Source organism: Canis aureus, chromosome 30 (genome assembly GCF_053574225.1).
Source record: "Canis aureus isolate CA01 chromosome 30, VMU_Caureus_v.1.0, whole genome shotgun sequence".
NCBI lineage: Eukaryota > Metazoa > Chordata > Mammalia > Carnivora > Canidae > Canis > Canis aureus.
The window spans coordinates 7,627,154-7,650,259 of NC_135640.1; the positions used below are offsets into that span (position 1 = coordinate 7,627,154).

Below are 23,106 nucleotides of genomic sequence, written 5' to 3' on the forward strand. Positions count from 1 at the left end.
ACATGAAAACAGAAATTTGAGAATACAATGCTTAGAAAAATATCCCAAGTTCAAGACAAAAGCATAAGAACCTAATAATACATAAATATTATGTTTGGATTCCAGTTCACTTCTTGCTCAGAGTAAAAATCTTTTTCAAAAAAAAAAGGAATTTTGGTGATCCTAAGTTCTTAGGTGGATGGCATTAAGTACCACTTTTCAGAATGTAGGTAAAGGGGTTGGGGATCTAAGCAATTCTAAGGCCATGCTTGAATTCTTTCTTTGGTTTCTTCACTTTGTTCTGTATTTGAACTAAATAAATGTATATATATCATTTTAACCAACCATCTTCATAGAATAAAAAGACACAATTTTTTATGAATGAAACATAGTTTAATTACTCATCTAAGTTTCCAGAGATTTTTAAATAAAAAGAGAATAGTAGTACAAAATGTCTCTTGATGCACAAATGTTAAAAGTGGCAGAATTCCACAGCATCTTTGCTACAGTGTTATCAGGTATCATTTACTCACTCAATAGTTTCGGCAAAAATGATAAACTAGCTATCTCCAAAAATGTGTCTATCATGTGAAATCCCTCTGGAAGTTGAAATCACTTGTGGATTACACCAATACATTTACACAGTTTTAATATTGTTCAGTCCAAAAATGTCCCATTCATGATAAATCAAGTTTATATAACTGACTATCCTAGCAAGTGTCATCATATAAATGAAGTTATCTAGAACTGTACAAGTTGGTAAGGAATTAGACATTACTTCTTCAATAAAAGATTATGGGGAAAGAGAAAAAGATCTAATGTGTATTGGCATCCTTTTTATATAAGATGCTTTTATAGTACTATGTGCAATCCTTAACGATCCTATAAAATATATCTAGTATGACAACCATCAGATAAATGAAAAATCTGAACTCAGAAAGTTTCAATAACTTGATCAAGTTATAAGGGTAGTAAATGCCAGACCAATTTGATTTTAAATCCTGGGTATCTCCATTACTTCTCTTATCTTTTATCAAACACAAAGAGAGATATAAGATTATTACTACAAAATGTGCTTTCTTCCATATACACTGAATCCACGATGTAGAAGTTCTACTAACACATTTCAGCACCACGGTCAGATCCGCACCCGTTTATAAAAACTTGAGCCCTGGTAGATAAGAAAGAAATGGGAAAGTGTAGAAGTTATTGGAACACCAAAGTGATATTTTATCTCAGCATACGTTAGATTATCTGGATATCCATTCCATAAGGTGAAAACTAGAATTATTATTATTTTTTAAAGATTTCTTAGTTTTCTCTACAGACTTCCCAGGGAAAAGTTTCCACAGGTTTTTCATGCAAAAGGTTTCCGTACTTAAAACATATTTACAGAAATGGCATTATCAAATATCACTTGAAAATGTCAATGCCTTTCCTTAGGCACACAAGGCTTCTATATTTTTCATTTTCCCAATTGTGCTCCTATTACTTCTATGGTACATATTATCCTCTAACTCATAAACGAGGTTCCATACTTTCATTACTGGTCTGCATTCCAAAACCCTACAGGGATTTTATTGTAACACATATTCTACTTTGCATCATTTACAAAGAAAAAAAAGTTTTACACTCCTCCTTTGGTTCTTTCAAAACATCATTTAATAACATGTAAAAATATTTATGTGTTAAATAATTACGTAAACAAATTACAGATAACATATTTTTTAAAAATTCTAATTTGATAGTTCTAACCACTTTTTCCTCCATGAAAGTAGTCACCTTTCTTTGCATAACATAAATAAAAACAGTATCAGAATCAGTATAACTTAGTATCTAAAATCAGAATTATTTGTATCTATTTAAATATTGACTAATATCTTTCCATGTCTGCATAATTCTGATCACATCATTTCCTAGATTCTGAGATACACTGATTTAAATGACAGTGAATTTTGCTCACAGCTACCATGTGTTTTGGAAGAAACAGCCTGCAGCTAAAGTTGCCTTTTCTGCTGGCTTTACATAGAGGGCAAATTGCAGAACTATAGCTTATTTTCATCGACCTAAACTTAATAATGGCTTATATTATAAAAGTTTATTTGTGTTTTTTAAAGGAATTAATAAATAATACTTTTATCTTTATCTCAATTCTGTAAAGTTTGATAAATAAGACAAAGAATAAGGAGTTAGAGACCAGAATATTAGCTATATAGACAGTAAATGATAAATGGAAGCTTTTATGTTAGCCTGATGACCAAGAGAGCCTGATAATTGAACCCCAGATTTTCATAGATTTATCCATGTTATCAAATGCACTGAAGTATTAGAGGCTCCTCCTTTCAGAGCAGGACTTGGGATGGGGAGAAAATAGTAGTCAGCCTAAATTAGACTTATGACAAAGTTCTTAACAAAATGGAATGTCTTTTCTTTGTGAGCATTTCACTTCCAAAAGTAAAAACAGACAAGCTAATTGTGCCAAAATTATTATTTCAAAAATTACTCATCAAACAGTCATGGCATCTCCCTTGAGATAGGGAGAAGCCAGGAGTTTTAGTTATTGAGGCCCCCTCATAGGAGGGGAATTTTGGAAAGAGAAAATGTGTTCTCAGTAATATCAGTACCTGAATATACCACAGTTTTGGCTATCTCCCTTTGAAGATATGAACAGTACTTTAGGACAGTTCTGCTCCTCCCTTCATGATGCCAGGTTTCCAGTCACAACCACTATACTTTTCTAATAGGTCTGGGATCACTGAAGGATGTAAATAGATAAAAAGACATTAATTTGATCAATTGTAGGTCTTCAGTATCCTAAGACAAAATAGCCATTCTTTATCCTATTTCCCATTGCAAATATTGTACATTCACTTAGTCCAATATAGCCTATCTAAGCCCTACAATAAAATTAAAGACAACATAGTCCAAGAACAAAAGTACATAGATACTGTAATAAAACCCAGTAACAAGAAGATGACCCAAATTTGAATATAATTTCCCTCCTATTATGAATTTATAAAGGAAAATTAAAATCACAAGCATCAAATCCCCTTACAAATTAAAGCCCTAAAATGTTAAAACTAAGAGAAATTGAAGTCCAAAATGAAACTGTCTGTCTTGAAATACTATATTTCAAATAAATTAATGTAAAATTTTACCCTCCTCAACTTCATATTCTGTTCAATCTTAGAGAAGTAAATTTTAATGCCTGAGTTTTATTCCTTCGTTTGGTAGCTACAACCAGAACTCTGAAACCAAAATCCTCTGAATTCAAACTCATTGCTATCAAGTGATTAATCATAGAGCTGTGATTACCATATTAATTGCCATCTCCCCTTCAAGCCCTGTTTCTAGCACTCCAATACTGACGAGTACAGGTTCCATCTGGTGACACAGAAGACACATTCTCATAATAAACAGGCATTTTCATTTCTAGGTCATTTCCACTATTTCTTACAATGCACTATCCTAGGCCTAAGAAACCTGCCTCCTAGAAAATGTTTACCCTCCCACTTGGGTTTCAGCTGAAAGGATATTCTCTACAGCCAAATGTACTGTTGATATTTCTGAAGCTGAGCCCCAAGGGGCTAAATAAAAATCAGTGTGTGAGCAGAGTCTTTTCCTTTGCTTTACGGTTACAAACTTTGATAGCATCTCATTGTTGTGTTTTCTGCAATAGCAGGCTGAGTCTGGTATTTCGTTCCTTGTTTGACTTTTTTAGTATTTTTCCACTATCTTATTTTGGTTTTTTATTCTGGAAAAAAACAATTGAAATAAGGGACTGCTATTTAACTAATCCAGAACTACTGTCTTAGGTCTGGCACCTAAGTTTAAAGCTTGGTACTCATAGTTTAAAGCTAGAACCTTCCTAGTGTTGTCAGCACATGTGGAACACAGCTGCTGCATAGTTTTGAAGTAGCAAATATTGTTCTGTTGGCCAGGGCCTAAATGGCCTGTGAAGACATTCTTTTCCCTGTAATTGTATATTTGCCTCATCTGTGCCTGCTTACTCAGGCCTCTGTGATTTGCCAGCATCTGCCAAGTCATCTGCTAAAGCCCTGGCTGCCAGTATATATATACTCTAAGTATAGTTTAAGATTAAGCTGCGGCAGCCTGCATCCTAAAGTCCCTGAAATTGGCCAAGACCACCCCTATTTTTGTTGAGGCCCATGCAGTCCATGACCTTGCTTGCTAATCGTCCCTTGTAGAAATTGTCTTCTATGATTGCTTGTGTACTAACACCTCCTACTCTGTCCTCAGAAGTTAAAAGTCAATTACACCATTGTAAATGTCCTCTAGCCCCATTATAAGCCCCTATACACACTAAGGTCGGGGTGCCTTGGACCACAAGACTCAAAGCCACATGTCCTAGCTCCATCAACTACATTCCCTATATATTTTCCCTCAGATTGTTGTCTTATGTTTTGTATCTTAGTATTCCCCAACTCTGAACCTATTTTGGGGATCTTTGAGGAGCTCAATAATTATCACTTTTATTTTTCAGTTTGATTCTAAACTACTTATTTATCCTACTCACTTTATTTTATTTTTATTTATTCTATTTATTATTAATTAATGTATTCTTTTCATTCTAAGTTTTTATTGAGAAATAAGATAATCAGTAAAGCATTTGGAAGCAAAAATAGTAATGAACCCTGATATAAGTTGAAGGAGGTAGTTTGATTAGGAGTGTGTGTGTGCGCATGCGTGTGTGTAGGAGGCTATGATTAGCTATTAGTTAGTATATGGGGAAGCAGGGCCCTAACGGCATCTCTATTATATTTATATAGTATATATAAAGATTTGACATAGTTGAGAATGTCCAATTTAGTCTCCCTAAATTACACTAGAGTGCAGGAAGAAAGGGGTGGAAAATGCAGGAATGTCATAGCAATTGAGATCCTGTTAACAACAAGGAAACATTTGAAATGCAGTGGAAGCATACCAAAAACAAGGGAATTTGAAAATATTTCTTCCAGGGATATGGACATTTTTCTTACAAAAAGTGCCATATACAACAGTTAATCTCACAGGTTGGCCCATTTTAACTATTTTAAGTAAAAAAATGTGTCTGAAGCACAATAAGGTAATTGAAAGCACTAGAGAAACTGTCATATACAACGTTATTTAAAAGTAATATATTCTAAAGTGCTTTGTATATACCACAAAATCCATTTTTCTTTACTGTAGCTCTAATATTTTGGAGGGGTTGCCCTGAGCTTCTGGTGATTATGCATAACACCTATGCCCAAGGGCTGGTTATCTTGAAAAAAAAAAAAAAAAAAAAAAAGATGTAAGGTGAGAAGGGGAAGCAGTGGCTCAGGGAATAGGAGTTAAGACTCATATAGTGATTCTGGCCTAATAAGTCAATGGAATAGGAAAGAAATCAAGTAGGAGAGGAATAAGGCTTTTCATTGAGGGGAATAAATATGGTGGGTTGTGGAGTACTGGTCATATCAGTTCCTTTCATTTCCTCTCCTAAGGATATCCCTTTTCTTTTTTTTAGGTCTTCTATTATCACAGGGGATGGTGGGAAAGAAAGGGAGAGTCAGGAGTATCTTAACATTATCAAGATGGACTTTTCTTCCCTATGTGCACAGTTTGTTTTATTTAAGAAAGTTGGTAGTGTTGAGTATCTAGATGGTGGTTTCAAAGAAAAGAAAGCATATTTTTCCCCAGTATTTTCATTATCTTCTTCACTTGCCTCTATCTCCTGAATTAGTCATCATGTTGGAGAAGTATAGCCAACAATGTCTTCAATATGGAGATTGAAGGTGGGTGGAGAACTGTTTAGTAGAAAAGGGAAGTATTTCATAGGGCTGTTTTATTGGGCAGTTTACTTACTTGCCAGAAATAGGGAAGTTATGGCTGCAACAAAAGATTTCTATTAAATTGCATATTATAACATTAAATTTTATCCAGGACAATGTAACAAAGTACACATTAGCAGAAAGAATATTACTTCAAACCATTTCAGAAGGGGAATTCTATAGCAGTCATTATAACAATTATATCAGATGGCAACACTACAACAGCTTTTGAAATTTGTGTGGTATTCACAGGTAATTTTGCAAATTAGAGTACTACTTGATATACTAAAAATAGATAAATAAAAACAGAATACCAAACACTACCACTCAGATTCTGAGTTTTCTAAATTTTTCCTTAGCTATAACTTTATATAGTGTCTTAGTTAAAATGCATTTTTAAATGCATTCACCAAAGAATCTTTAATTACAAATATTTTCCATTAATGAAAATCCAGTCTGTTTTCATAATTTTGTCACATAGACTTCTATGAAAAAAGGAGAAGTTTCATTTCCATCTTAAGCCTGCCTTTGGCCCAGGACGTGATCCTGGAGACCTGGGATCAGGTCCCATGTCCCACGTCGGGCTCCCTGTATGGAGCCTGCTTCTCCCTCTGTCTGTGTCTCTGCCTCTCTCTCTATGTCTCTCATGAATAAATAAATAAAATCTTAAAAAAAAATTCACCTTAACTGTAATTATGCTCATCTTAAAAGAATATATCAGAACTTGTACTACACACTCTTGTATGCACACATGTTCAAATACCTTCTCTCTTCCCACTCCACACATACACCATACCCTGAATGGGAAAGCCACTTCATTAAGATAATAACTGTTAAAAAATAATATGAGCTGTTTTTCTGAATCTTGAGTTTATTTTACAATGTTTTCTTCTTAAAGTTCCTAAATTTGTGTTGACATTTATTTCTATATCATTTCCATTAAGCTTTTGCTTTTTATTATAAGCTCTGGATTAGGGGAAAAATGGGTTTCTTTAAATTGTTAATCTTTAATGATCATTATGCTCATTTCAAAGTTGTAACATTTCACAGCAAATGGCTTTCTAGAGAGCTTTGCCGATTTGCAATTTGTTTTATCAGAAATTTCTTTAACTTTTGTTTTCCCAATTATTCTCTTTGAAATTAAAAAACTATATAATTGTATCTTCATTTCTTTAAAATAGCATTTAAGACATTTGAACAATTTTCAGCTATTTTCTACATCCCCATTCAGTATTTTATTAAAGTTACCTAAGCTTAAATTACGATTTTTCTTCCTGCTTCCTTTAGCTGTGATAAGAACAGGCTGGTTTGCTACAATTGACGCATATTTCTTTCTCAAGTTATCTTTTTGCTTTGAGTTAGTCACTTATATATAAATATATAAAATCATATATAAATATATGCATGTATTTAGGTATATATTTATACATATGAATGCATACATACATTTTATTTGTATATACATATACCTATATTTATTGTATATACTTACTATACATATTGTATATATATGTAGATGTATATATACGTAGATGTATATATACATCTATAATATTACATATATTTAAATATATACATTTATTTAATTACCTCCTATTGCTATATTGCCTGTACTGTCCTATTTTGTGTATCTTTGTAAGTTTTTTTTTTTTTTTTTAATCTACACCTTTATGTTGTGCCCAAGATCGCGAATCCGAGAAACCACCAAGGAGCCGACACCGATGCAATCACATGAGGGTTTATTTACAAGCTCGAGCTTGGGTCCAAGTGCACCCGACACAGCGGAGCAGGGACTTGGACCCCGAGGCTAAGAGGCAGCAGCTTTATAGGGGCCCGTGGCCCGTGGGATGCGCAGAAAGTTGCACAGTCACGCTGGTCCGCTGAGCCGGATTTCCCATTAGGGTGTGTCCTGCTCTTTTTTTTTTTTTTTTTATGATAGTCACAGAGAGAGAGAGAGAGAGAGAGGCAGAGAGAGAAGCAGGCTCCATGCACCGGGAGCCCGACGTGGGATTCGATCCCGGGTCTCCAGGGTCGCGCCCTGGGCCAAAGGCAGGCGCCACAGCGCTGCGCCACCCGGGGGTCCCACACCTTCGATCTTAAGTAGAGCTGTGAGCTGGCTCCGGTTCCGGAGACCCCGTTTATAGCCGGCAAAATGGCCTTGGACCAAAGCCTTCCAGACATAGTCGTCGCTTTAGGAGTCCTGTTCCCAGCAGGCCTCCACAGGCTCCAAGATGGCAGAAAAAGAGAGGCTTCTTCTTCTTCTTTTTTTTTTTTTTTTATAATAAATTTATTTTTTATTGGTGTTCAATTTACCAACATACAGAATAACACCCAGTGCTCATCCCGTCAAGTGCCCCCCTCAGTGCCCGTCACCCATTCACCCCCACCCTCCGCCCTCCTCCCCCTCCACCACCCCTAGTTCGTTTCCCAGAGGCCTCTTTTTAAGTTTTTAAGTGCTTTCTCTCTTCCTCACCTCATGACATTGTGCATTGTATGTTCTCCTTGTTTCAACATTAGCTTCTGAATGCATCTTTAATTGTTTTACTTCTCTTTCACTTGCTTTTATGAGAAAGTGTCTCTGTTAATATCACATGCCTTATTTCTTGTCAAATCTCTTTAGAGAATTCAAAATTCAAAATTCTAATATTCTAGTTATAATATTTTTTATTGATAACTTTCTGCAGAAGCAATGTGTTTGGAAAATTTTCAGCTAGGAAAGACAAAACTAAGTAAAAATAGCTTTGGCTGAAACATACTATTTTTCTTAACTGGGTTAATTGTGATGAAATCAGTGAATGACAGTTGAAAAATTGGAATACCTCAAAGCCCTGAACTTAATATATATTATCTGAAAAGAAAACACATTTAAGTGCTAATTATTTTCTTTAAAAAACATCATGTTGATTTTGGAAGACTAGAGAACTTATAAAATTCTTACCTATAAATGCATACTAGAAATAACATACTGCATGTTTTCATTATAATTTTAGTTCCAGTTATTAATCAATTGACAAATCTACATTTAAAAAGAAATATTCCTCTTGCTTCCTTCAGTGAATTTACAAAACTCAAGTATCGGGGATCCCTGGGAGGCTCAGCAGTTTAGCGCCTGCCTTCAGCTCAGGGTGTGATCTCTCTCTCTCTCTCTCTCTCTCTCTCTGTCTGTCTGTCTCTCATGAATGAATAAATAAAATCTCCAAAAAAAAAAAAAAACCCTCAAGTATCTTTCTAATTAAGCATTCAACCATAGCCAGCATTTGTATTTCCAAGAGTGTTTATATAAAGATACCTTGTATAAACACTTGCACCAATATCAGATTGTATTTAAAAGGGCAACTTGTATAGTCTATTTAAACTTTTTTATGATAAAGATCTACTCAAATCTCATTTTACTTTTAGCTTTCTATTGGTTATTAGAACCAATTTGGTTTTTTCCTCTAAGGTTCTTTATATGCATTTGTTTTGCATGTCAGATATTTCAGAAGATCTACTTTAATATGTTTTTTTTTTAAGATTTTATTTATTTATTCATGAGACAGAGAGGAGAGAGAGGGAGAGGCAGAGACACAGGCAGAGGAGCAGGCTCCGTGCAGGGAGCCCGATGTGGGACTCCATCTAGGGACTCCAGGATCACGCTCTGCACCAAAGGCAGGCGCTAATCCACTGAGCCACCCAGGGATCCCCTACTTTAATATTTTTTCGAATCGTAAAAACATTTGCTCTTTTTGACAGCATCACTCACCAAAGAGTTCATATTTTACCTTACATTGCCAAGATGCCCTGTCCAGCAGTTAGGAACCATATAATTTCCAATCTCTGTGTCATTCAAGTGAGGAGTTAAAGATAGGCATGAGTTTTCTACACACTCCCTCTTCACATCTTTACAATCTTTGCACCTACATGTTTCAAATAAGGAAGAGGGCTGCTGATCTCTACATAAGACTTTCCCTAAGCAGCTATGTCAGAGGTTTCCAAGACTATCACCAGATTCAGTGATTTGCTAGAACCCACAGGGCTCAGAAGTTATTGTACACATAATTACGGCTTATTACAGCAAATGGACAAAAAGCAAAGTGATTTTTTTAAAGCAAAATGATTAAAGGAAAATAGTGCATGGGGCAAAGTCTGAAGGAAACCAGATGTAAGCTCCCAAAAGTTCTCCCTCAGTAGAGGACATGGTTAATTTCTCTAGCAACAAGATGAGGAAACCTGTTTGAAGTATTGTCTACCAGTGAAGTCACCTGAGCCTACAATACCAAGGCTTTTATTGGTGGTCCACCATGTAGGTATATAGCCATTGCCTACAAGACCAGTTTCTGAGGCTCCAGAAACCCAGAAGAACAGGTGTTCATCATAAATCACAATGTTTGCACATATTCTCTAGAAAGACTGGTATAACACCTCAGGGACACAGGCATACAAAACATTTATATTGTTTAGAATCCAAATATTTTTTAACAGCTTTGTTGAGCTATATCTCACATACCACACTATTCACCCATTTAAAATGTATAATTCATTGAACTTATTCTATTCAGAGATATGTACAACCATCTCCATGATTTTAGAACATTTTCATTACTGGAACTGTGATTTCCAGTTCTGCATATAGGAAGCTGAGAAGTCAACTCTCTGTCCTAACAACAAGTAAACAAGCTGAATAGACTTAAAAATCAACTCTTCTCAGATCTTTAAGAGGGGGAAGACACAGGAAAAATCACTGATCCCAAGATTGGATATATAGAAAGATGAATGAATAACAGGAGGGAGTCATAGCTTACCTGGAGCAGACACTCACAAGCGGAAACACCTGTAGGAACCAGTCCTGAGATGAAAATTTGAACTGTACTTGTACTTGAAAACTTGAATTTCTGGAGTCTCAGAGCAAACAACTCTGGGAATTAAAAACTCCAAGGGGATCTAGTCATAGAGGAAACTCCCACACAAAAAATAAAAAATAAAATAAAAAATAAACAAAAAAAAAAGAAGAAGAAGAAACTCCCACAATACTGTTAGATTTACTTCTAGAAGCTCCATCAGATTCCCACAATAAATACCATAAAAAAATTCCCTGGGGCTTACAGCAGGGAAGGGGAAGAGAAACCATTTTGAAACATGCCAAAGCACTCCATTTTTCTTAATTTCTTTTCACTCCACACCTATCTATGTAGAAGTCTGAAAATTCAACAAAAATATTTCTTGAACTATTAAATGACTATAGTGAGGCTACAGAATGACAGGTTAATATACAAAGGTCAACTGATTTCCTACATGCCAGCAATGAACAAGTGGAATTTGAAATTAAAAACACAATGCCTAGCCAACACTTGTCTCCTATGTTGTTAATTTTAGCCATTCTGATAGGTGTGAAATGAGATCTTTTGTAGTTTTGATTTGTAATTCCCTGATGATTGATGTTGAGCATGTTTTCATTGATGTTGAGTCTGTTAGCCATCTCTATGTCTTCTTTGGAAAAATGTCCATTCATGTCTTCTCATTTCTTAACTGGATTATTCATTTTTTGGGTGTTGAGTTTGATAAGTTCTTTATAGATTTTGGATACTAACCCTTTATCAGATATGTCATTAACAAATATCTTCTCCTATTCTACAAGGTTGCCTTTTAGTTTTGTTGATTGTTTACTTCACTGTGCAAAAGCTTTTTATATTGATGAATCCCAATAGTCTATTTTTGTTTTTCTTTCCCTTCAGGAGACATATAGAGTAAGAAGTTGCTACAATTGGTGTCAAAAAGGTTGCTGCCTGTGTTCTCCTCTTGGATTTTGATGGTTTCAGGTCTCACATTTAGATCTTTAATCCATTTGAATGTGAGAAAGTGGTCCAGTTTCATTCTTCTGCATGTTGCTGTCCAGTTTTCCTAGCACTATTTTTCTTAAAGTGACTTTTTTTCCAGTGGATAGTCTTTCCTGCTTTGTTGATCAGCTGACCATATAGTTGTCAGAATCCATTTCTGGGTTCTCTATTCTGTTCCACTGATTTGCGTCTGTTTTTGTGCCAGTACCACACTGTCTTAATCACTACAGCTCTGTAATACAGCTTGAAGTCCAGAATTGTGATGCCTGCAGCTTTATTTTTCTTTTTCAAGATTGCTTTGGCTATTCAAGGTCTTTTATAGTTCCATACAAATTTTAGGATTGTGTGTTCTAGCACTGTGAAAAATCTTGGTGGTATTTTGATAGGAATTGTATTAAATATGTAGATTGCTTTCAGTAGTATAGATATTTTAACAATATATGTTCTTTTGATCCATGAGCATGGAATGTTTTTCCATTTCTTTGCATCCTCTTTAGTTTCTTTCATCAGTATATTATAGTTTTCAGAATACAGGACTTTCACCTCTTTCGTTGAGTTTACTCCCAAATATCTTATGGATTTGAGTGCAATTGTAAATGAATCAATTCTTTAATTCCTCTTTCTGCTGTTTCACTATTGATGTATAGAAATGCAACAGATATCTGTATGTTGATTTTCTAACCTGTGACTGTACCGAATTTGTGTGCCAGTTCTAGCAACTTTTTGGTACAGTCTTTTAGGTTTTCTGTATAGAGTATGATGTCATTTGCAAATAGTGAAAGTTTGACTTCTCCCTTGCCACTTTGGATGTGTTTTATTTCTTTTTGCTGTCTGACTGTTGAGGGTAGGACTTCCACTGCTATGTTAAATAACAATGGGTGAGAGTAGACCACACTGTCTTGTTTTTGACCATAGAGGAAAAGCTCTGTTTCCCCATAGAGAATGACATTAGCTGTGGGTTTTTTACATATGACCTTTATGATGTTGATATATATTCCCTCTATCCCTACTTTGCTGAGGGTTTTTATTATGAATGGATGTTGTATTTTAAGGGGAAACCTCTCACACTGTTGGTGGAAATGAAAACCGGTGTAGCCACTCTGAAAAATAGTACAGAATTTCCTGAAAAAGTTAAAAATAGAACTACCTTATGATCAAGGAATTGCACTACTGTGTATTAACCCAAAGGATATAAAAATACTAATTCGAAGGGATACATTGACCCCAGTGTTTATAGCAACGTTATCAACAATAGCCAAATTATGGAAAGAGCCCAAATGCCATCGACTGATGAATAGATAAGCAAATGTGTATATATAAATAAATGGGATATTACTCAGCCATAAAAAGAATGAAATCTTTCCATTTGCAACAACGTGGATGGAGCTATGGAGTATTATGCTAAGCAAAGTAAGTCAGTCAAGTAAGATAAATGCCTTATGATTGCACTCATATATGGAATTTAAGAAGCAGAACAGATGAACAGGGGGTAAAAGAGAGGCAAACCAGGAAACAGACTCTTAGCTACATAGAAGGAACTGATGATCACTCTTCCCAGGTGAGCAGGGGAATGCATTACATGGGGGATGGGTATTAAGGAGACCACTTTTGATGAGCATGGGGTATTGTATGTAAGTAATGAATCACTAGGTTCTGCACCTGAAACTAATATTGAACGGTTAACTGTAATTTACATAAAAAATTGGAAAAAAAGACCCACAATACCATTTACATTAACACTCTCAAAAATGAAATACTTAGGGCAGCCCAGGTGGCTCAGCGGTTTAGCACCACCTTCGGCCCAGGGCCTGATCCTGGAGACCCGACATCGAGTCCCACATCAGGCTCCCTGCATAGAGCCTGCTTCTCCCTCTACCTGTGTCTCTGCCTCTCTCTCTCTCTCTCTCTCTGAATAAATAAATAAACAAGTAAATAAATAAAAAAGTAAAAAAATGAAATATTTAGATGAACAAAAAAAACAAAAACTAAATAAATGGAGATATATTCTATTTTTATGGACAAGATGATTCAATATTATGAAAATGTAAAAAAAATATATATATATATAAAGGGGGGGATAGAGGGAGATATCAATGTAATACCAATTAAAATCCCATCAGGTTATTTTATATGTATCAAAAATTAATTCTAAAATTTATATGGAGAGACAAAATATCTAGAATAGCCAACACACTATTGAGGGAGAACAACACAGTTGGAGGGCAGATGCTACTTGGTTTTAAGACTTACTACTCAACTATAGTAATCAAGGCAGTGTGGCATTGACAAAAGAACAGACAAATAGATTAATGGGCCAAAACAGAGATCCCAGAAATAGATCTCCATAAATACAGGCAACTGATCTTTGACAAAGGAGAAAAGGTAATACAATAAAGATAGTCTCTGCAACAAATGATGCTGAAAAATTGGGCAATCATCTGCGAAAACATGAGCCTAGACACAAATCTTGTACCCTTTACAAAAAATAACTCACATGTGAAAAAGAACACTATAAAACTCCATGAAGATAGTATATGAGAAAACCTAGATTACCTTGGTTATCATAAGGTCTTTTTACCTCACCACCAAAGGCAAGATCCATGAAAAAAAAAAGATAAGCTGAATTTCATTAAATTTAAAAGCTTTTGCTCAATGAAAATCAATATCAAGAGAATTAGAAGATAAGCCACAGAATGGGTAATATTTTTTTCCGAAAAATGCACCTGATAAAAAACCATTATCCAAAATATACAAAGAACTCTTTTTTATTTACAAGATTTAATTATTTATTTTAGAAAGAAAGAGAGTGAAAGAAGATGCATGGGAAGCATGAGTGGGGGTAGGAGCAAAGGAAGAGAATCCTCAAGAAGACTCCTTGCTGAGCTCAGACCCTGAGGTGGGGCTCAGTGTGGGGAAGGAACACCAGGCTCCCATTCTGCCTCACTACCCATGTGATTATGACTTGAGCCAAACCAAGAATTGGTCACTTAATCGACTGAGCATTCAGGTGCCCCTTAAATATGCAAAGAAGTCTTAAAACTCAATAATAGGAAAACAAACAGCTCAATTTTAAAATAAGCCAAAGATAGGTTAGGGGCACCTGGGTGAGTCAGTTGGTTAAGCATCTGACTCTTGATTTTGGCGTGGGTCATAATCTGGGGTCCTGGAATCAAGCCTCCCATTTGGCTCCATGCACAGTGGGGAATCTGCTTAAGGATTCTCACCCTCCCTCTTCCTTTGTCCCTCCCCCTGCTTGTACATTCTCTCTATGTAAAATAAAAATAAATAAATCTTTAAAAATAATGGTAATAATAAATGAAAATAAGCCAAAGACCTTAACTGATACTTTACCAAAGAAAATACACAAATGGCAGATACACATGTTAAAAAATGCTTCACAATATATGTTATCAGGCAAATGAAAATGAAAATAACAGGGAGACACCTGCACACACTTATTAGAATGGCCAAAATCCAGAACACTGACAACACCAGGTCCTAGTAAGGATAGGAAGCAAGAGGAAATTTCACACACTATTGGTGAGGATCAAAAATGGAACAGGCACTTGGAAGACAATTTCAAAGTTTCTCACAAAACTAAACATACTCTTGATATATAATCTGGCCATCATTCTCCTTGGTATTTACTCAAATAAATAGAAAATCATGCCCACACAAAAACTGGCACATGTATGTTTATAGCAACTTCAGTCTAATTTGCCAAAAGTTGGAAACAACCAACATGGCCTTGAGTAGAAGAGTGAATGAGTGAATGGATGAATGAATGAATGAATGAATGAATAAATATTTATCTAGCACTAAAAATAAATGAGCTATCAAGCCACAAAAAGACAATGAAGAACTTTCAGTACTAGTATATTAGCATATATATTAACATTTTAGTAAGTAATAGAAACAAATAGAGAAGGCTATATGATTCCAAATATGTGACATTCTGGAAAAGATAAAACTCTGGAGACAATAAAAGTATCTGTGGTCAGCTGGGGTCAGGGTGGTTGGGAAAATGAATAGGTAGAGCACAGAGGATTTTCAGTACAGTGAAAATACTCTGTATGATATTATAATGATGTATATATGTCATTACATATTCTTTCAAACCCATAGGATGTATAACACCAAGAGTGAACCCTAAGGTGAACTATAGACTTTAGGTGATTATGATGTGTCAAAGTAGGTTTCCTTTTTTGTAGAAAAAAAAGTAGGGTGATTGTTGGTAATGGGATAATGTGTGTGGGATATAGGGGGAGAGATGGGATCTCTCCCTCCCTCTCAGTCTTGTTGGCAACCTAAAGCTACTCTAAAAAAGTAAAACCTTAAAAAAAATTCAGTACCCTTTAGCTTTCACCACCTTATGATCCCAGCTACCTTCCAAGCCATAAGCAATCAGTCATTTATTTTATGTTTCTATACCTTTGCCTATTCTGGATTTGTAGTGAATCTTCAAGATTGCTAATACTGTGGCTGCACTGGCTCATATGATTTTTATTTTGGTTATAGGACACATTTCAGCAAGAAATCAGCAAGGAACTTCGAAGAACAAGATTTATTACTCACACGTCCTGGAGGGAATATGGCATGCCAAAGGCACAGAGTAAAGGCAAGGTAGAGGGAAGGGGGTGAGAGACATAGAAGATTGAGAGAGAAAGGGACAGACAGAGAGACAGACAACCCTGAACTTGGGGTTCTGCCTTTATTAGGGTTCAAGTGTGGAGTGTTTAGAGTTTCATGGGTTCACTTTTCACCAGCTAATTTAAAGCATAAGAGCAGGAATTAGGGATGGGGATGTAAAAGCAGGGTCACTCAAGCTGTCAAGTATCTCAGTTAACTAAGGCTTTTTTGCGAAAGGAAACTTCATGGCGGGGGTGGCCTAATTCCATGCCTGGTTGTTTTGCTAGTAGTTGGGTCACAGAGCTAATAATGTATTTATTCAAGATGACTGTCTTTTAATAAAAATTTCTTGGCCATAAAAAACCTAATGTCAACCGCTCATACAACACCACATCAACAACAAAAAGCTTCATGTCAGGCACTTATATTACACAGAAAATCTACATTATCACATTTGCTTGTTTTATGTATCTCCTCGCACTCTTGCTAGAGAGAAAGGAGAACTCCCCAGGATAGAACAACTTCACTCTGTCTTCCCAGCAGGAATTCCAAAATTTCTGTGGACAAGTGCTTGATATATTTGTCTATTTTTGAATGTAGTAATCCTGCCTTTGATCTACCACGTATTTTCTGTATGAATTTATGGAGAGATGAAAGCTGATGTCCTGTCATTTTAGACCATTGAGCTCTGGACTCAAAGGAACCACATTTGAACATATGAAGAAACTATGGGACATTACCTGAGGGTTTGTGATGAACTGGATATTCCCCATTTGCTTATCCCAGACTTACCTTCCATCCATCCCATCCTGCTGTGTCGCAGAGGCTGACCTCCATGGACTTTATCAATCTGGTTGTCTTGCCTCTGCTGCTAGTTGTGATCAGCCCATGGAATGCACACGTCAGAAGCTAGAGGAAGATGAAAGAGAGATACATATCAGGTTTCTTATTTCTCTGTGTTTCTCTCTGCTGGTTTGAGGGTTTGTGTGTTTTTTGTTGCTGGTGGTGGTGTTTTTGTTTTGTTTTGTTTTTATTTTATTTTATTTTATTTTATTTTATTTTTGTTGTTGTTGTTGTTTTATTTTTAAACATGTGTATTTCTCTACTACTGTCCACAGCTTCTGGTCATGCATTACACGACTGTACTTCTAAGAGCATTCTGATAGCCATTCCCTTCTTTATCCCTTCACGTCTAAGGGGTAAAAGACGCATTGATTGCTTCCTGCTGCTTTATGTTCAGGGCAGGCGCTTCACCATTCTTTAGATTTCCCTTAATCATCCCAACTCCTGTATAAATACCACCTTGTATAACTTTCTATCATTAGATTTTTTTCCAGTTACCTCTTGAGTGTGCCTGTTTTATGCTAGTAGTTTGAAAAATACATGAGATTTTCATTGGGTACAATTACTGGATAGAGATTTGCTTCTGTTTGGCAGAATGTGTGGGAAGAAATAAACAAAGGACTATTTGGTTCTATTTGGTTTAACCATTGTACAGAAAGTAATTTTGCATATTCCATGTACTTCAAAATGTTTCTCAACCTACCTCTTTAGTGTTGGGTTGGTGGGCATGTTCTTGATTCCAGCCAACAGATTATAATAAGAGGTGCCATGTATCATTTGTAAGCAGAGGCAGTTCAGAACAGGAGTAAATTCTCCATGCCGTATTTTCCTCTAACTTAGCCACAGCCAAGGCCAGATTTTCTCAGGATAAAGAAGAGTTGCCCTCCCAATACCAGCTCTCCAAATTTTCTGAGTTAAAACCATGAATACATTAGACTAATGAAAATTTTGACATATAAGTACTACCTTGCATGTTTTACAGTAAAGATACATCTGCACAATAATAAAGTCCATTTGTAAAGTGTTTCTCTGTTACATCATTTGTAACAGCAGAAGGCTAGAAACTATTAAAGCTTCCACAAATAAAAACAAGTTAAATAAACTGTGGTTTAAACACACAGATACAGAAAAATTGCAGGCTATAATGCTACGTTACCCAAAGAACACACTCTATAGATTGTCAACTTTTTGTAAGAGGAAGAAATATAAGTATATATTCCTGTTTGCTTCATTTGTGTGAAGAAAAAGTAATATAATAACAAAAACATACTAATATCATAGTGGTCTCAAGATGAGTGAGGATTGGGTGGAAGTAAGAATTCTAAGTGTACAGCTTCTCAATTAGTTTGAAACATTTTTGAACCATTGAATGTAATGATTTATTTAACAAATGACAATTGAATATTTTTATCTCTAACATCAGAAAAATAAAAATAAGTAAGAGCAATGCACTATACATTCTCAACAAAATGAATCAATGAAACACCAAAGAAGGCCTCAGAAGAAATGCAAGTTGAAGCAAATATTCAGCTGTTGACACCTGTAGGTAGAGGATCAATTTGTTTCAATAATGATGCTGGAGAGATTAAATTCCTATTGCAAAATGTAGATAATGTATGTGTCTCAAAATATATATTAAAATAAGATATTACTCAAAGATTTATTTTGAAGAATTATAATAGGCACAAATTATATTTGAAGGGTGTGAATATATATGTGTATATATATATATAAAGATTAGCTTAAATAAATATAAGATTTCTGCATGTCAAAAATCATAAAATTTCAAAACAAAAGACTTAGTCAAAAAATGTGAGAGAATATAATTTTCCAAAAAATAGTGAAATAAAAATCTGATATCCTTAAACAAAAAAGAGATAAAATGGTCATTTGAAAAATAGTAATAGAGAAACAGAAAAAAGCTGTTATGCCTAGAAACTTGAAAAGGAGGAAATACAAGTAATCAATAATTGCATTTAAGTAGTCCAATGTTAATTGTGATCAACTGATAACCAGATATCGTTCACTAGGCTGTCATAACTGAAAATGATTTTTTTAATGCACAATAATTTACAGTTGTTCAGAGAATATATGTGGTAAGGTGCTTGTAGACATATAAATAGGTAAATAGGCAACTTAGCAACACACATCAAAAGCCCTAAGAATATGAGAAAATATAGATGTTTCCCCAATTGGGGCTATTGCAAGCAATAATTCATTGAGCAAAATGTCAGCTATTTTCTCTAATTTTAGGTTACATACTACTCAATATAGAGTTATTTTTTTAGTATGTGTATAAACAATGATTATAACTTTTCCATATATTTATGGCTGCATGTTTTATTCTATGAAATGCTTTCTTGTGTTGATTTCATGACGGGAAGTGTTTTCATTTGATGAAAATAATTATTAGGAGCAAACAGTTTTTAACCTGATAGTTTCTTTTCCATTAGCTTTGCGAACAAGAATCAATAAAAGAACACTTCTCCAAAAATGATCTCTCATTCAACAACTATCAATGAGCATCTACCATATATCAGATCAGGTACGGTGTTAGGTGCTAGGAATAAGGCATCAAACTATAAAAACAAGAAAAACAAGTAAAAAAATAATCCTGCCTGTATACAGTAACTAATATTCTAGTGCATTTTGAAGCACTGAAAAGATGATAGATTCTGTAACCAGATATGTTAAAATAATCAAAATAAAAAGATACCTTCACATGTTCCTACCACTTGCTCTTTTTTAAATAATCACATACAGCTAATTGCCTTCCCTGTCCCTTTCCAACACAATTCTTTTTCTTTATGATAATAATAAAATATTCATTAAATAATTAATTCGGAGAGACAATATTAAGGTTAAAGATTTTCACGTTCTCAAACTCATCATTGATACATATCCTTCAATATTCATTTATATTTTGTCTATAGTTCTACATTAAAATATTTCACCTGCCTGGTGAAACATTTAACAATATTTATAACAAAGAAAACCTACCCTTGGAGAGTGGAAGCAATGCTGAATTGTTTCCTACTATTCATTAAAGCTCAATTATAAAAAATATATTTATGGAATTTTTCTTTTCTTTCTCCTCTTCTTCCCTTTATTCTCCTCTCCCTTTCCTCCTTCTTCCCCCTTTTTTCCTCCTCCTCCTTTCCCTCCTTCTTTCCCGTGACTCTAAAGTGATGTGCTATATCAGATTTTGTATATATTTGTGCTTATGTTTGAGTATAAATATATATCTTCTGATATATTATACACATATAATCTACATATATAGCTACATTATACATATATATTATGACTACTCTAATATTTAGTAAGTTTTTAAGTGATTATTTTTATAATAAGACTTTTGAATAAAATATTTAGGCCCCCCTTTGTATTCATTTTGAGAAAAAAAATCTTGCATTCCCTTCCTCCCTCATACCTTCCTCTGCTCCGTCACTTAATATTATCTTCCTTGTGTGTTTATCTTTGTATGAAATCTGTATACTTTTGTCCCTGAATTTATCATTTTATTTTTTTAATTTGTTTATTCGTAGAGACACAGAGAGAGAGAAAGGCACAGACACAGGCAGAGGAAGAAGCAGGCTCCACGCAGGGAGCCCGACGTGGGACTCGATTCCAGGTCTCCAGGATCACACTCCGAGCTGCAGGCTGCACTAAACCGCTGTGCCACCGGGGCTGCCCGAATTTATCGTTTTAAAAGATGTCCTTTGACTGCAAGCTATTGTGCATAAGGTAATAAAGAGAATTATTTTAATAACCAAATTATTTTCTGTTTTCATTTATTCATTTGATATTATCAGAATATCTAATATTTATATTCTATCCTATTATTCTTACTCCTGCTTTGGTTTTTATGATTTCAATTTTTAGTTGAATATATTAAATTCATTCCACTGGAGGATACCTTGGGTGGCTCAGCGGTTTAGCGCCTGCCTTCGGTCCAGGGCACTATCCTGGAGTTCCCTATCGGGCTCCCTGCATGGAGCCTGCTTCTCCCTCTGCCTCTCTCTGTGTGTCTCGCATGAATAAATAAATAAATAAAATCTTTAAAAATAAGTAAATAAATAAATTCTCCCTAATAGTCTTTTGTCAGGATCTTTCCATTCATTTCTTACCTAACTGTAGCTTTTCTTCCAGAAAGGCTTGTATGAAAAATGTATGCTGCTATTTTACAGTAAATACTGTTTTGTCTATATACTTTATACTTGGAAGATGACTTTGCTGGATATAAGATCCTTGTATCATATTTTCTTTCCTTGAGTCTCTTTGCAAGTGTTGATCTTCTATCAATGAATATTGCAGCCAAAGTGATTACCTGGACCTTCATTTTTAATTTATCTATCTTATTTCCTTTCCTTTATAAGTGACATACTCTTTTTCACCAAGAAGCCAAATGGATCTTTCCTAATAAACTCAACGGAACATTTGTTTATTTGATTTTCTCCTTCACATATTCAGTTTTGCACATGTTATATATTTGGTTCCTGTCTTTTCTCTACTACTTGTTCACTATTTATTTGAATTTAGTTTCCTTTTGTTAATTTTTCTCATTTCACTTTTCTATATATCCTACTGTTCTGTTTCTTTTCTTCCTATTTATCTTCCTCTTTACTGGCCATTCTTTCCTGTGTTCTTAGTGTTTTTTTTGTAAAAGTTGTGATTACATATTTAATATTTTTGTGTTAATATTGGGAGTGTTGGATTCAAATTTTATCTGCTTTAATGTCTCATTTTTCTTCCATGTTTTTTCTCTGTTGGGAAGTTTTCCTATTACCCCTTTTCTTTCTTTTTTTTTTTTTTTTTATTACCCCCTTTCTTAAAGTAACATTATATGGATGCTTTATCTAGTCCCCTTTGTTGGTTTTGTTGTTGTTGTTTGTTTCTGTGAGGTTTTTTTTGTTTGTTTGTTTGCTTTTTGGCATATTTTTGTTGAGTTGGATTTTCAGAGAAGAAATTAGCAGGGGATAGCAATGACCGCATTCTTAAGTACTGGTTCTTAACATCTTTTGTCTAATTTCTCTGTAGATGTTTGCCTTTTATTTATTGATATTATTTGATTACTGATATTAAGAGCCCTTTATTTACTAGAAATTATTTTGTTACATGCATAGTGTTATTTAAATGAGCATAGAAGTCCATGTAGTATTATTTTATATATCTTTATAAATCCTCATTCACTTTATTTATAACCTTTTATCATTGATGGTTCTATTGGGATAATATAAACCTCTTTAAATATTGCAAAGCAATTTAGAGTTTAGCACAGCAAATTAAGTGCTTACAAATCTATTGAAAGGACTGAGAAGTAAAAGGTCAGGGCATACCACCAATAGATCTCAGGTTTGTTGATAGCTTTGGGGGAATTATGAAGTTCCTATTTCCAACCCTGCTCAAAAGGTACAGGAAGTCACTGCTGTTGGTTGCTGCAGGGCAGGCTGTAACACTAAAGAGAATGATTCTTAATGGCCAGCAGACACTAAAAATTCTCACATTCACCATATCCATGCTTTTGCTTTCTGCTGCAAAAGGAAGAATAGAACTGTTTCACTTCTGCCTTCCAGATCTAACAGTCACTCATATTATTATAATCTAAACCAAAGCCCTGCCACAAAGCATCCTGGGAAACTTGTTTTCTAGACATGCTTCGAAGCTATAGGAGAGAGCACAGAAAGTGCTGAGAATGGTTCTGAGTACCAACAATCCTTTTCCTCAGTGCCAGTACACAGCCTTCTATTCAAGCTTATCTCCCAAACAATGGCAACAAGATCTTGTGACTGACAAAGATGACGTGCAAGTAACAATGTGTTTGCTCTTTTCCTGAAATCCTCATCATATGCTATACTATGTATAGCATTAGTCTTTATTTCTTTTCTAGTGTAATCACAAGCCCCTTTCTATAACCTGTAAAGACTGATTAATAAGTCATTCCATCAACACTTTATAAAAATTGTGCAGAAAAAAAGAAAGTCTTCACTTTTTAAATTCATATTATTTACTTGTTTATTTATTTATTGTAT

General features: G+C 34.8%; 1 long non-coding RNA gene across 4 annotated transcripts in view; it reads right to left on the bottom strand.

The window, feature by feature from the left end:
- Positions 1-385: 385 nt before the first annotated feature.
- The window catches only part of LOC144301719 (uncharacterized), a 232,326-nt gene continuing 209,605 nt past the window's right edge, over positions 386-23,106 (bottom strand). For 2 of the 4 annotated variants that reach the window (XR_013368453.1, XR_013368451.1), the window contains exons 2-3: positions 17,024-17,140; positions 386-1,150 (exon numbers count right to left, since the gene is read on the bottom strand). This is a non-coding gene — a long non-coding RNA (uncharacterized LOC144301719). Of the gene's footprint in view, positions 1,151-2,603; positions 2,735-3,294; positions 5,970-17,023; positions 17,141-23,106 lie in introns of those variants that run through there. The other 2 variants (XR_013368452.1, XR_013368454.1) reach the window with 2 other exon arrangements.